This window comes from Protopterus annectens, chromosome 2.part0 (assembly GCF_019279795.1).
Source record: "Protopterus annectens isolate FY-2018-M chromosome 2.part0, PAN1.0, whole genome shotgun sequence".
NCBI classification, from domain to species: domain Eukaryota; kingdom Metazoa; phylum Chordata; order Ceratodontiformes; family Protopteridae; genus Protopterus; species Protopterus annectens.
The window spans coordinates 1,743,118,744-1,743,133,056 of NC_056728.1; the positions used below are offsets into that span (position 1 = coordinate 1,743,118,744).

Here is a 14,313-nt window from a genome sequence, read left to right on the forward strand (position 1 = left end):
CCATTACCTCCCTACCCCAATTCAAAAAGTCTTACCCACCATCTCAAGTCTCACTGGCTTTGCCAATGCTCATATCCAGATTAACATCTTCCTACTTTACCTACTGCTTTTTCTCATCTATCCTCCTGTTGTACTCTCCGGATCTTCTCTATTACCCTATAATAACTCTTGCAACTGTCTATAGATGCTATCCTGCAACTATGTTGGTTATAACAATAATGTATTAATAAAATAAATAAAATAAATAAAATGTTTTTACTAGCACTTTTGTACTTACTATAACAAAAGCTTTGATTGTAATTTTTTTTTTGTAATTATTGTTTTGTTTTTGGAGCTTTTCACCCCAGGACTCCATTGAAAACAGGTTCTTCTAGGCCCAATGGACTATCCTGGTAAACCAACTGCAAATAAAATAAAAAAATAAAATAAATAAGCTGAGCTACTGTTTTCAGACAGGTAGGATGAAGAGGTAGAAGACAAGAAGGTCCAATAGCTAAGGGTATAGTACTTAGAACCAATAACAGAAGGGACAGAACATTTATCATCCTCAAGTTGTGTGTGTGTGTAGAAAGCCAGGTATTTTTTAGGTATTCCTTAAGTTTAAAGAGTTGGCATTTACTCTGTTTCTTAAAGAGAGGGGGAGGGAGTTCCAAATTTTGGTCAGGAAAGTGGAGTAGAGAGTGTCACAGCTGAGTTGTTAGCTTTTGTAACTGTTAACATTTTGTCAGTGGATCTCGGCTGTACACCTTGGGTTATAAAGTTGGAGAATATTTTTCAAAGTAGGGTATTTGTTTGGATAATAGACAAGTTTATGGGAAGTGACAAGTTGGGAAAGTGTAAGGTAATGCCATAGCTCTAACCACTGAAGATTTTTTTTAAGGCCAGAAAGCGATGCGTTGTTACAGTAATGACTGGCAGCAAATTTTGCCACCCTATTATAGCAATGTTCCAAGAGTGAGAGTTGAGTGGCCTGTGCGTTAATCAACATGGGAACAGCATAAAGAAGTGTAGGGATGAAAAGGGATTGAATTAGCTGTGAGGTATTGTTTGACCCTGTACAGTGAACCTAATTTTGGAAGGTGCTTTTTTGCTGCTTGTTTTACGTGGATCAAATTTTAAGATTTCATTAATAGTGACTCTTAGAGGATTAGTTTGACTTACCAGTTTTATCCTGGTGTTGTTAGAGGAAACAATTTTGAAATTATTTTTGTGGTCAGTTGAATGCTTGGAGGTAAATAGGTTCAGTTTTGTTTTTTAGGCTAAAAGAGCAGCTGTGTATCAGACAGCTAGGCAGGCCTCTAAGGTGGAGAAAGATTCTTGGGTAAGTTGTTTTAATTTATCTATTCATTTAGCAGAACAGATGATTGTTGAATTATTTGCATACTGTACAATAGTGGCTTGCTAGAAAAAGTGCTGAGACTTAAGTTCCCAGAGTTTCGATACTGGTTATTGGATGTTATAAAACTAAGGTAAGCCATGTACATTTACAATGAAAAGGATGGAAAACATGCTGTGTAGGAGAAAGGAGGCAGTTGTCAGCGAGAAAGCTGAAGAGTTGAGATTAAATACACTTTTCCAGAATTTTTGACAGTGGAGACTGTATGGGCCTATTATAGGTTTGAAGTTTGAGAGCTCATTTGAGTTTCCACCTTTATGGAGAGGAAGAATGTAGCATCTTTTACTAGGGTTGGGACATACTTTTCAGTGATGGAGTAGTTGATTAGGATAGAGATAGGAAAAGCAAGGGCATCAGCAGGAATTATTAAGTACTCAGATGGTATGTTACCAGGGTAAGGATGGTAGGTTTTAAGGACAGTAGCAGTTTTTCAATTGCAGAAATTCAGACTGGTTTGAATTCAAATGTTTTGGGAACTAACAAGGGAGGAAAGGAGCCTGTGTCTGCCTGTGCTGACGGTTTAATAAGAGACATTACTGTTTTACTGTTTGGATGAAGTGGGTATTGAATTTGTTGACAATGCTGACAGCATGGTTAGATGAATTAGGCATAGCCTGTGTTGGTGTACTGGATTTTAACAGCTGGCTGACTGCATTCCAAAAAGCTCTGGGACTGTTAAAATGTGCTGCTTTTTTTTTTTTTTTTTTTTTTTATCAATTTTGATTTGATTTTAAGTGGAGTTTCTAAGACATTAACAGTATCGATGGGCAATTATGGTTTCAATTTAACAAGCATGCAGAAAGAGTTCAGGTGCTAAAGCTACAGTGTTTTTATTTTGATTTATTTACTAGGTAGATGGGCTAGTCCAAACAGAATTTTCAGCCATGACCTGGATTCCTTACACCAAATCAGGGGTCCCAATGAGAAACAATTTTAATGCATGCTGGGGAATGAATTCTTGCTCAGTTCACAGATTTGCAGTTACTCTTTGCTCAACAGTTTTACCTAGTAGGACTACAGCACAACAGAATTTTACTTCTGAAAGCTGTGGGAAGTGGGGGTGGGGTGGGGAGCCATAATATAAAGGGGACTGCACTTTGGATGTGTAGTTATGTTTACACAGAGTAAGCAGTAACTTTTAAAAAGAAATGCATACTAACTTTGAACAGCTGAGACTCAAATTGAGCAGGTCCTGAAAAAAATCAGGGGACCTGCTAGACAGTACAAATTACCATGCTACCCAAAGTATGGACTACTTCCACTTAAAGGTACAATCAGCCAAGTTAAAGGCTTCCCAGCAGTTTCAACAACCCGAGACTGCATTTGGGAGATCCAGGAACAAGAGGTCAACATAAGGAACCAATCCTTAAGGTGGAACAGTTGTCACTGCAGCTGTGCAGGATATCCCTGTGCAAGGACTAACAGAGTTCATAATTCTCAATTGTTCTATATTTCTTGGAAAACATACATTTTTTTTAAACTTGCATAATTGGGTGCCAAAAATACCAAGTGGCACCTTTAAATTAAGATTATTTACAGTCTGAGCAGTCATGCCATCAGCCTCTGCTCATCATGGTCGGTCATTCAGCCGTGGCAGCACATTTGCTATGTATGTGAGCCAGAGCTGGAAGCAGTTTAGCAGTGGTTAGCACCTCACAAACTCCCATAAGCATCAGTAGCTGCTTTGGTAATGGAGTCACTTAAAAGCAACCTTGTGTTAAAATGCTCTTCTTTATCTTGTACTATCTAGCCTACAAGTCCTCAGCTTTCAGCAATTAGTATCATTTAAAACTTTAATCTTCACTGAAAATTTCCAATTTTTAACAGCCACTGAAATAATCTTCATAAAGGACCATGAAGTGCACCTTCTGTCAAGTTTGCTTCCCTTTTACTCAGATGTGTAGCATTTGCAATATTCCAAGGATGAAATGCATATACAAGTAGTACCAACTTAATGTCTGATGTTACAATGTTGCTGTTGCTTTTGCAGTTTATAATGATCACAGCATACTGTTTATACTTCAAACTACATGAATATTTGTATTAAGCATAAAAATCTCGGAAGTGAATAACACCAATCAAAACTATTTACTTTAAACACTGAAAGAGATAAACGACAGCAGATAACTTATTTACTTTGCTTGCCAAAACAATAGCTTGTCATTTTACTTGTTTATCTTCTAATAAGGCAGATATTAAAAAGTATGCTTTTTAAGAATGAGAAAACAAACTGTTGGAAGAAAGCAATTTAAGGAATTCAAGAGAAGGCAGACATAGTTGAATGAATGTAGTGGGTGAGATATGAAGTTAGCAAGCAAAGCATATGAGAACTGTAGTACATCCAATGAGATAAGCTAGATTCTCAGAATAATTTTGGTAGTTTTAACTGTGGGAGAAAGGAAATTCACCCCGGGGATCACGTCAGTCACCCTGCTAGACAGGGGTCTAGGGAAGTAAATAGTGTGGGAGAAAGGAAATTCACCCCAGGGATCACGTCAATCACCCTGCTAGACAGGGGCCCAGGGAAGTAAATAGTGTGGGAAGAAAAAGCCAGGGAATTGTTATAGCTAGGCTGGTATAGGCCCTAGGGCCGATAGCCTAGTACCAACTTGTGAACCTATGTAAAGTGTCTTTACCTGCTGTCAGGGTCCCTGTTTTTATTACAATCAGTCTGAAGGTACTTACTCTGCCAGTTTTTTTTCTTCTCTTTTTAAGATAAGATGTTACCATTAGCAAGTACACTGGGCAAAACTGCTGTATAAAGACTCGCAGCTTGACTAATGCCTGCTATAATACAATTTAAGAACTGCTCAAAGGTATCCTGACTTCTGGTATTAGACATTTCATTTTTTTTTTTCAATTCTTGCTTGACGTATTAATGATGCTGTGACAAAGGGGGATACTGCCAGCACAGCTATCTGGAATTTTGTAAATAATTATACATGTCATTTGTGAATATCAACATGATGTATACAAGATGCTTGTGTTACAAACGTATTACAACAGCATGTAATGTGTATATCAAACTGCTTGAAGGTTATTTGCAAAGTGCTGTTTGAAATGTAACCACAGTGTACCCTATTGGAATAGAACAGAAATGTATGTGCACTATTGTAACTGTTTAAATGTATATATTTTAACAGCAGAAACTGGAACACAGGAGGTTAACTTCAGTCTAGCAAACTTCAGACAAAATAGCTGAAATGAAATTACTTTATGGCTAGGTCATGAAAGATGATATCTTTCAGTTTCAATGTAGCAATGAGACACAATGTCTAAAGCTATCTACGTTAATTTTGTTCTGTCTGGTGCACCTTTGGCAGTTTCTAGTTTCTCTTTACATTTCATTTTGAGCTGCCCATGGCTGAGAGTAATTCGGCTGCTGCAACAGCTTGTGTGAATGCTCGAGAACTTACGTGGAATAGACAGATTTCTGAACTCTTAGGTGAGCAAAATAATCCTTTACTGGGTCTAAACCTGGATGTAGAAAATATGGATGTCATAGAGCTCACTGTTGATGATGAAGGTTTTAATCAAGTGCCGGGGGGGGGGGGAGTGGAAGACACAGCCTATCACCTTAAGAGACTTCAGTGGCAGTGTTTCCACATGGAAGCCAGTATGCACTACCAAATTATACCCAGAGGGATGCGTGTTAATTGTTACCGAGTTATGGCAACCATTATCTGGAATTATTAGCGCAATGGCAAGCCATACATCTGGAAACTTGTGTTAGGTATATGCGCTTGCTATTGAATTTTTAAACCTGAGGAAAGAAAGTTAGCGGAGCTTATTGAAAGTTAACAAGCTGCTCTAGAATAAATTAATTTCACTTGAGAACTGTCTGCAGAAGATTGAAACATTGCAGTTTAACCTCAACTTGTATGACATTAAATTAAAAGAGCAAAAAAGAGAAAACTAGTAAGAGATCATCTAGATTTAAAAAAGGCCATATATTTGAGTGGCCTAGATAGGAAAGTATGCAAAAAGGGGCCCAAGAAATTTTTGGACAAGCGTAAACTAAGTACTGCAAGTAAGAATCCCCTCAAAGAAAATTTTAACATGAATACAGAGGAAGTTAGAACACACAAGGAAATGGCAGTTGTTCCATCAACTTTGTATAGCAATCGGCCATCTAACAATTCTATCAGTACTGTGACAACCCAGGAACCAATGGTTAATCTCTCTATAGGTACTAAACCTAAAGAAGGAGCAGTACATGCTCCCTTGATGCATCAGCTACCAATTTTTATAAAGCAACAGAACCAAAGGAATCCGAGGACATCCAGTCAGGAAAGGAAAAGGAAGAAAAACGTACCTTTTAACTGAGTGTGATCTGGTTGTTAATTTATCAAGGATCTCATTAAGTCCAAAGCAAATGCAGGTTCTAAATAGAGGTCTCTCTCTCTTATTCCATCACTACATTCAGATCTCAAAGAATTTGTCAGAGACATGAAACTTTTGGGAGACACATTATGCTCACAATGATTTTTGGGAATGAAAGCTATAACAAACAAGAGCATATATAAGAAGCCGAGCACCTTTGTGCCTATTAACTATCCTACAGTGGACCTTTTCTAACGGTTCTGCAAGAATGAAGTAAGCAAGTTTAGAGGAGAAGGGAAGGGAAGTGGACAGTTTCATAACATGACATTTAATGAGAAAGAAGCACTATTCCAACTTAACAACAACCAAGATATTGTCATTAAACCAGATGACAAAGGAGGGTCCATCGTGGTACTGGCCTCTACTTGGTACAGAAATAAAATGCAAGAAACGCTGACAGATGTACATGCGTATAAAAATATTAAGAAGCAAGATTTGTAGAAGATGAGTGTAGTATTTCAGAATAGTCTTATGGATTTATTAATGGAGAGATGTCTAAGAATTAGATTTTTTTGAAAGTGAGTATCCCAACCATCCCTAGTATCAGTGGTTTACCTAAAATACACAAGAACTTGGATGACCCCCCCGCTGAGATCGATTGTGGCAGGAAGAGGCTGGATAATCAAACCACTGTCCATTTATATTGAAAATGAGCTGAAAAAGGTCTTACTGTTGGTGGATAGCATTATAAAAGACACAGGGAGCTTCTTAGAAAGTTTGTCTGAGAAAATCAAAGACATGGATAGTTTTTCAGATTTAATTCTGGTAACCATGGACGTCAATAATCTGTTGACAGTTATACCTAATGTCTATGGAGTAGAAGCAGTTAGAGTGTGTCTTGTACAAACAGGATTCAATTCCGATCTAATTTACTCTCTGCTGGAATTAATTCTGGAAAATAACATTTGTGCTTATGGGAATAACTATTTTTAGCAAGTATGGAGGGTAGCTATGAGCACCCCTTGTGCTAATAGTTATTCAAACCTAGTCTTAGTGCAATGGGAGAAGAATCAAATTTTGAATGCCATCAACCCCTGGTTTGGACATCTGGTGTATTATGGCTGTTTTGTGGACGAAATATTTGTCCTTTGGAAAGGAGATGAAAAGAGAAAGTACAGTTTTGTACCTACCATAAATGTAGATGTTCGAGTGCTAATACAGCTGCAGTCATTACAGATGGGTTTTCCTGCCGTCAGGCGGGTCCTCGGTCGGCCGAATTCCAAAGTCTAGGTCCGGCGTCGGCTGTCGTCGCTTCTTCCCTGACGTCAGTGCGACAGGGGTATAAAAGAACCAGCCGACGCCATTTTCTTCAGTTTTTCTTGCCCCAGATGTCAGGTGCCCCCAGAAGGAAGGCAATACATAAATTTATGCAATAATGCAATGTAGTATAATCACAAAACAGTAGTTGCAAGCAAATACACCATAAAAGAATACCCCAATCAGGTTGTATGAGGAGGTGTTAGCCATAGGCCTGTTCCAGAGGGGAAGGAGGGAGGGAAACTTGGACTGCAGCTGTATTAGCACTCGAACATCTACATTTATGGTAGGTACAAAACTGTACTATGTTCATCGTGCATACAGCTGCAGTCATAACAGATGGGTAGAATCCCAAAGCTAAAATAAGGGTGGCAGGCACTAGGTGGAACTAGGAGGAGCTAGGATGCCCTGCAAAACTGCAGTGGCAAAACCTGCTCTAGATATGGAGTATAAAGGCAGGTGACAGTGCTTTGAGAAGGTATGCACAGAACTCCAGGTGGCAGCTTCCAAGATATCTTTGGTAGGAACCCCCCTGAGGAAAGCTGCAGAGGTAGCTGTGCCCTAGTGGAGTGAGACCTTATGCCTGCAGGTACAGTTTTACCATGAAGAGAGTAATAAAAGCGTATGCAGTGGGCTATCCACTTTGAGATTGTCTGTTTGGAAATGGGCTTCCCTTGAGCCCCTGTAGCATAGGACACAAAGAGTTGCTCTGATTTTCTGAAAGGCTTTGTTCTGTCCAAATAATAGCGTAGTTGCCTGTGAATGTCCAAAGAATGTAGTAGCCTCTCCCCTTTGTTTTGAGGATTGGGGTAAAAGGTAGGTAAGTGGATAGCCTGATTCAAGGCTACCCTGGATACTACCTTTGGCATAAAGGAAGGGTTGGTTCGTAAGGAAACTCTGTCCTGATGGAAAATGATGAAAGGTTGCACAGCCATGAGGGCTTGTAGTTCAGAAACCCTGCGAGCTGAGGTGATAGCCAGCAGGAAGGCTGTTTTCCAGGACAAATATTGTAGTTCTGATGAGGCAGCTGGCTCGAAAGGAGGCAAAGTCAGTTTCTCTAGAATGAAATTGAGATCCCAAGCAGGCACTGGTTGTTTCCTTGGGGGTTTAATATTCTTAGCCCCTCTGAGGAACTGTCTTAAGAGGGGGTGAGAGAATAAAGGAGGATCAGTGTTGTATTCTGCAGAAATGGCTGAGGCATGGATTTTGATGGAAGAGAATGCAAGTCCACTGCTTAGCATCTCAGCTAGGTACTGTAATATTTGAGGTAAATTCAATATTCCAGGGTTCTGGCCGTTTTTCTCATTCCAAGCACAAAACTGTTTCCATTTGGCGGAGTAGGCTTTTCTAGTAGAAGGTCTTCTGGCCTCCAAAATGACATCCTGTACCTCCTTGGAGAGTAGGGTCTGTTGTGATTTTAAGGAATCTTCCATGCGGCTAGATTGAGTGTTTTCAGCTGACTGTGAAGAGTTTTGAAGTTGTGCTGAGTCAGTAGAAGAGGCATTAGAGGCAGGATCCATGGTGGGGAATGTGTTAGGCTCTTCAGGAGTGGGTACCAGTGTTGCCTTGGCCAGTCTGGAGCGATGAGAATCATCTGTGGTCTGTCTGCTCTGGTTTTTAATAGAACTTTGGGGAGCAGAGGAAGAGGTGGAAAGGCATACACTGTCATTGTTGTCCAACTGAAAGAGAGTCCGTCTACTTTCCAGGCCTGTGGATGAAAGGTCCTTGAGCAGAATTTTGCCAATTGGTGATTCCTGTGGGAGGCAAAGAGATCTATGACTGGCCTTCCCCATGCTTGAATTATCTTTGAAAAAACTTGGGGATGCAACTTCCATTCGTGTGGATCTGTCATATTTCTGCTTAGGTTGTCTGCCAGTGTGTTTTCCTTGCCTGGCAGGAACTGTGCTTGAAGCTCGATTTGCAATTCTAGAGCCATGTTCCAAAGAGACATGGCTAGCCTGCATAGGGGGTATGAATGAGTTCCTCCCTGTTTGTTTATGTACCACATACATTACTGTGGTGTTGTCTGTCCTTATCAATAGCTGGCCTGGATGCAGCAGGTCTTTGAAAGCTATAATAGCATTTATTACTGCTAGCATTTCCTTTTGATTGATGTGTAGGTGCTTTTCCTTTTGGGACCATCTGCCCTGAATGCACCGATTTGTCATGTGCGCCCCCCCAGGCGTAATCCGAGGGGTCTGTTGTGATGATTTGGCTTGCTTGAGGCTTGCAGAATGGGAGACCTGTGTTTCTTTGGCATGCTTGAGCCCACCACAGAAATTCCTTTTGAAGACATGGAATTAGTGGTATTATTGTTTCCAAGCTGTGGCTGTGCTGAGACCATAGGTTTTTCAGGTACCATTGAAGTTTCCTCATATGCAGCTTTGCACATGGGATTAGTAGGATGCAAGATGCCATGAATCCTAGAACCTGCAGGATTTTCCTTGCAGTCAGCCTGGTGAAAGTTTCCATTTTTCTGAAGTATTGAGTTAGTTGCCCTTGTTTCTCTGGCGTGAGGTAGGCCATCTGGGTGTTTGTATCCAAGTTGGCACCCAGGAAAATTATTGTTTGAGATGGTAGTAGCCTTGATTTCTTTTTGTTGACTGTGTATCCCAGGGAATTCAACAACCTTATTACAAAAGCCAGATGTTTCAGAAGTATGTGCTTGCTGTCCACTTGGATCAGGCAGTCATCCATATATGGGTATATTTGTATCCCCTGTAGTCTGCAGTAGGCAATTACTGATGCCAGGCATTTCGTGAACACTCTGGGTGCAGTAGATAAGCCAAAGGGCAATGCAGAGAATTGATAATGTGTTGAACCTGCAAGAAATCTGAGGTATCTTCTGCAATCTTGTCTGATTGGGACATGCAGGTATGCCTCCTTGAGGTCCAATGTTACCAGCCAAGACTCCTTGCCCAGCATGGGAAGAAGCTGCTGTAATGTGAGCATCTTGAATTTTGGCACGAGTAAAAAAGTGTTTAGGATGGATAGGTCCAAAATAGGTCTCCAATCTTTGCCCTTCCTTGGTACCAGGAATAGTCTGGAATAAAAACCTTGACCCTGTTCTTGTGCAGGTACCTCTTGAATAGCTTTCATGTCCATGAGATCTGAAATTTGTTTTTGTGCCTCTGCCCTTTGATTGTGTGGCAGGTTTGGCATGCCTCTCATTTTTGGAAGGGTGTGAAAGTGGAATCTGTAGCCTCTGTCTATAATGTCCAGGATCCATTTGTCTTTTGTGACAATATGCCAATTTTTTGAAAATAGTGCCTGTTTCCCGCCTAAAGGTGCTGCCATTTGAGCCTTGCTTGGCATGCAAAGGGGAAAGTCATTGGTTCTGTTTTCTGAATGTCTGTGAACTATCCTCACTACCTCTTTGGGTAGGTGCTTGCCATTGTCTGCCTCTAAACGATCCTTGAGATTGCCCTGTACCCCTCAGGCGCCTGTATCTACCTCTTTGGGGTCTGTCAGTGGCTGGAAAGGACCAATTTTTTGAAGGCCAATTTCTACTGAAACGTGGAGGTTGTACCTGTAGGAAATCTTTCACTGTTTGCATTGATTTTGCCTTTTCCTCCATTTTCTTTAATACCTCCTCAGCTTTTACACCAAACAATACATCTTTTTGCAGAGGTGCATCCAGTAATTTAGCTTTGACATGATCTGGTAAGGTTTGCTCTTTAAGCCAAGCATGTCTACGTATGACTGATCCTGTAACAGCAGCTCTACATGAGGCTTCTAAAGCATCAAAACCACATTGCAAGGTATGTTTACCTACTTGTTCTGCACTATGTATCAAATCCTGCAACTCCTTCAAATCTGGTTGTTCAGGTTGTGACATTTTGTTTCTCAACTGTGATAACAGAAACTGTTGGTACTTTAACATATGGAACTGGCAGTTTAATGCCCTCATGGATAAGGTGGCCGAGGTGTATACCTTTTTCCCCCACCTTTCTAAAGCTCTGGAATCCCTCTCTGAAGGTAATGGATTTTTAGCAGTGGAGGCCTTAATTTCCTTGGGGCCCTGTGAGATAGTTTCTGGGTCAGCCGCATGGCTTTTGTATAGGAATTGGTGCGAGTCAGGAACCCGGTAATACCTGTCAGGCTTGACTGGGGCTGGAGGCAAAGAATCTGGGTTGAGGCAGGACTCCGAATACACGTCATCAAGGATATCTAAGACAGGAGGTATAGCCAGAGGCCTGTGCTGAGGGAGCAAGAGAAAATCCCTAAGCCTTTTCTTGGAGTCTGAGTACTCTTGGCCTTCCCAATGGAAGTGTTCCCTCAAGGTATGCAAGGTTTCCCCAAAAGAGTAATCCTCAGGGGGGGAGACAGAAGGAATGGACTCCTCTGCATCAGAATCTTCAAAAGGGGAGTATGAATGTTCCTGGTCATCAGAATGTTCTGAAATAATGGAGGCCTGGTCCGAGGAGGGGGATTCTTCCTCCACTCTGGGCCTTTTTTCTGGGGGGGTTGAGAACCCCTGATAAGAGTAATTAAGTCCTCAGCCATTTTGTGCATCTGCTTTTTAGGCATGGGGTCTTGAGAAGGGCCCTGTGGGGTTTGTTTTTTAGAATGCATGGCTGTCTTAGACTTAGTGAAAGCCTTGATGGAAAAAGAAGAGGAAGGCCTGAAGACACCTTGAGAGGAGGCAGACCTGTCTAAACTTGAGTTTCACCGTCAAGAGTGGCTTCGGTATCTGTAGTCGGGGTGTGGGCCGAAGAGCCTGCGACCTCGGGTACAGAAGACACCGCCAATGAAGTGTCGTCGGTAGTCAGGGGCTGCGTAGGCACCTCGCTGAGAACCAGACCACCTGTAGTCGGCTTTGGCGTGGTGTCGGTAGAGGCCGCAGACCTCGTGTGTCGGTCCTTATCTTTGCGTTTTTTAGTTAAAACAGGAGTCGGAGTATCCGACGACATTATGTAGTTAAATTTTTTGCCAAAAAAGTGCTGGGCTTAACTCACCGATGCTTAATGGTGCGTTTGTTAAATGTAGCACAAAAACGACAGGCTGAGACGTCGTGGTCTGGGCCTAAGCAAGGAATGCAGAGGGAATGAAAATCCTTATGCGGTATTTGCTTCCCACATGAAATACAATTATTAACTTTGTCTGACATCGGTCTGAGGCAAGAAAAGTTTCGCCAACGGGGTACTTAGCTTTCAAGAAGACTTCGGTTGTAGATATTCGTAATTTCAGGAGCTGGCCGACCGGCACTTGCGAACTGCTTCTGCTTCGGGCACCGCGCGGCAAGAAAGACAAGAAAATTGCGTCGGCTGGTTCTTTTATACCCCTGTCGCACTGACATCAGGGAAGAAGCGATGACAACCGACGCCGGACCTAGACTTTGGAATTCGGCCGACCGAGGACTCGCCTGACGGCAGGAAAACCCATCTGTTATGACTGCAGCTGTATGCACGATGAACATCTTGATATGTTCACAGAATATATGAGAAACAGCACGGATTTCCTTGAATTTAAGATAACTTATTCAAATGAAGAGATTGATTTCTTGGATGTTAAAGTAACCCTACATCCTAGTCTATGTCTACATACAAAAATGCACTGAAAAGATACATGGAAGAACCACTACTTGCACAGAAATAGTATGCACCCAGGTCACGTATTCAAAAACATCATGGAAAATCAAGTGCAAGGTATATCTAAGCTCTGTACTGAAGATGCTGACTTTGAAAAGGAGCAGGTTACCCTCTATAAACATTTGAGGAATAAAGGTTACCACAATAGAGATCTTGCTATGAGATGTACACAACAGGACCAAAGGTCCAATAAAGGTCGTCCCTATTTTAATGGAAAAACTATCCTCAGAACTGATGCTACTGGCTCCAAAGTAAGGACTTTGACTCAAGGTCTAAAATGTATTCTCACATATAGTACAGACAGCCAAAAAATCTGTGATGTGGTCAGAAGTTTTTGACCGGTGTTGACAGAAGATGCAAAAATGAAAAATATTGTAGGAGAACAACCAAGGTTAGTTTTTAAAAATAGAAAGAATATTAAAAGACTGCTGTGTGACAAGCATGGCTATGAGCAGAAAAATGTACACCAGAAGAAAAGAACGGTCAAATGTGGGAAGTGCAAAGCCTGTCCCTATATAGACAACAGAAATCTTTTTGTGCATCCTGTATCTGGAATCAATCACCTGTTGAAAGCTAGTGCAACTTGCAATACTCTGCATTTGGTCTACCTGGCAAGTTGTTGAAAATGCTGTGCTGTATATTGGAAAAACAGAGCAGCGTTTGAAGGACAGAGTTATGTGACATTTGAGGGATATTAAGCACAAGGATTTAAAGAATGTGCTGGCTGACCATGTATCTTATCCTGATCACAGCTTTATGTTTAAAACTTTAGGATGTATTGCTACAGACTCAAGGGGCGGAGATGTAAAGAATCGCACTGAAATACGCAAAGTGAGTTGGATAGTATACTTAAGGGCTGATTGCCCCACAGGCCTAAATACAATGGTTCTACTCAAGCCAGTACTAAAGAACAGACGTCCTACTATAAGCTGAGTAAAGGAGGCTTGTCATTCCTACAAAATTATGATTAGTTGCTATGGTTTTAGATTGGTTAATGAGTAGTCGTTGCCTACAAAATGTGGACATGATTTGTTATTTAACTTTAGTTGGAGAGCTATGGAGAATATGATCTGAAGAAGGCTGAATAGCTGATAGCGCTAATCGTTTAGAGTGCTCTTTCATTGGAAGTATTTTATGTTTTGTCTCTTATTTTTAAAATAAAGTTTTTAGCTGTGGTGGTTCACCAGGAAGTTTTATCTACATTAATTTTGTTTTGTCTGGTGCACCTTTGGCAGTTTCTAGTTTCTCTTTACACAATGTCTAAAACTAGGGACGTTTCTGTATTGTCTTGGAAGTGTTATATTGTTTTATGACATCCATTATTTGCCAAAGATACGAGGAAAAGCCCTTGTCAATGTATTTTTACAGGCAGATACTAAATGCTACCAGCTGCCATCAGTGGTTGTTTTGGGCCTGGGGACTATAAGTCAAATGACAAGAAATGATGTCATTCTGCAAGTTATCCCAGCAGTAATATTTGAGATATTAATTTAAGAACTCAGAGAGACACAGCATTCTGTATTCTGTCTTGGACCTGACAAGAAGATCAATTCACCATAGATTTTCCTTGCTCTATAGTAAGCAAGTTTTTAGGTTATAGTAATTCTCTTGGATATAGTCAGGAATACAGCAAAGCTTAGCTTAGATATTTTTCTTTATTTGAGACTGTCATACAATGGTGTTTTA

The 14,313-nt window shown here is 40.9% G+C and overlaps 1 protein-coding gene across 1 annotated transcript in view; it reads right to left on the reverse strand.

Moving 5' to 3' along the window:
- DNAJC16 (DnaJ heat shock protein family (Hsp40) member C16) overlaps positions 1-14,313 on the reverse strand; it is a 1,387,609-nt gene that overhangs the window by 19,974 nt on the left and 1,353,322 nt on the right. The window lies entirely within an intron of this gene.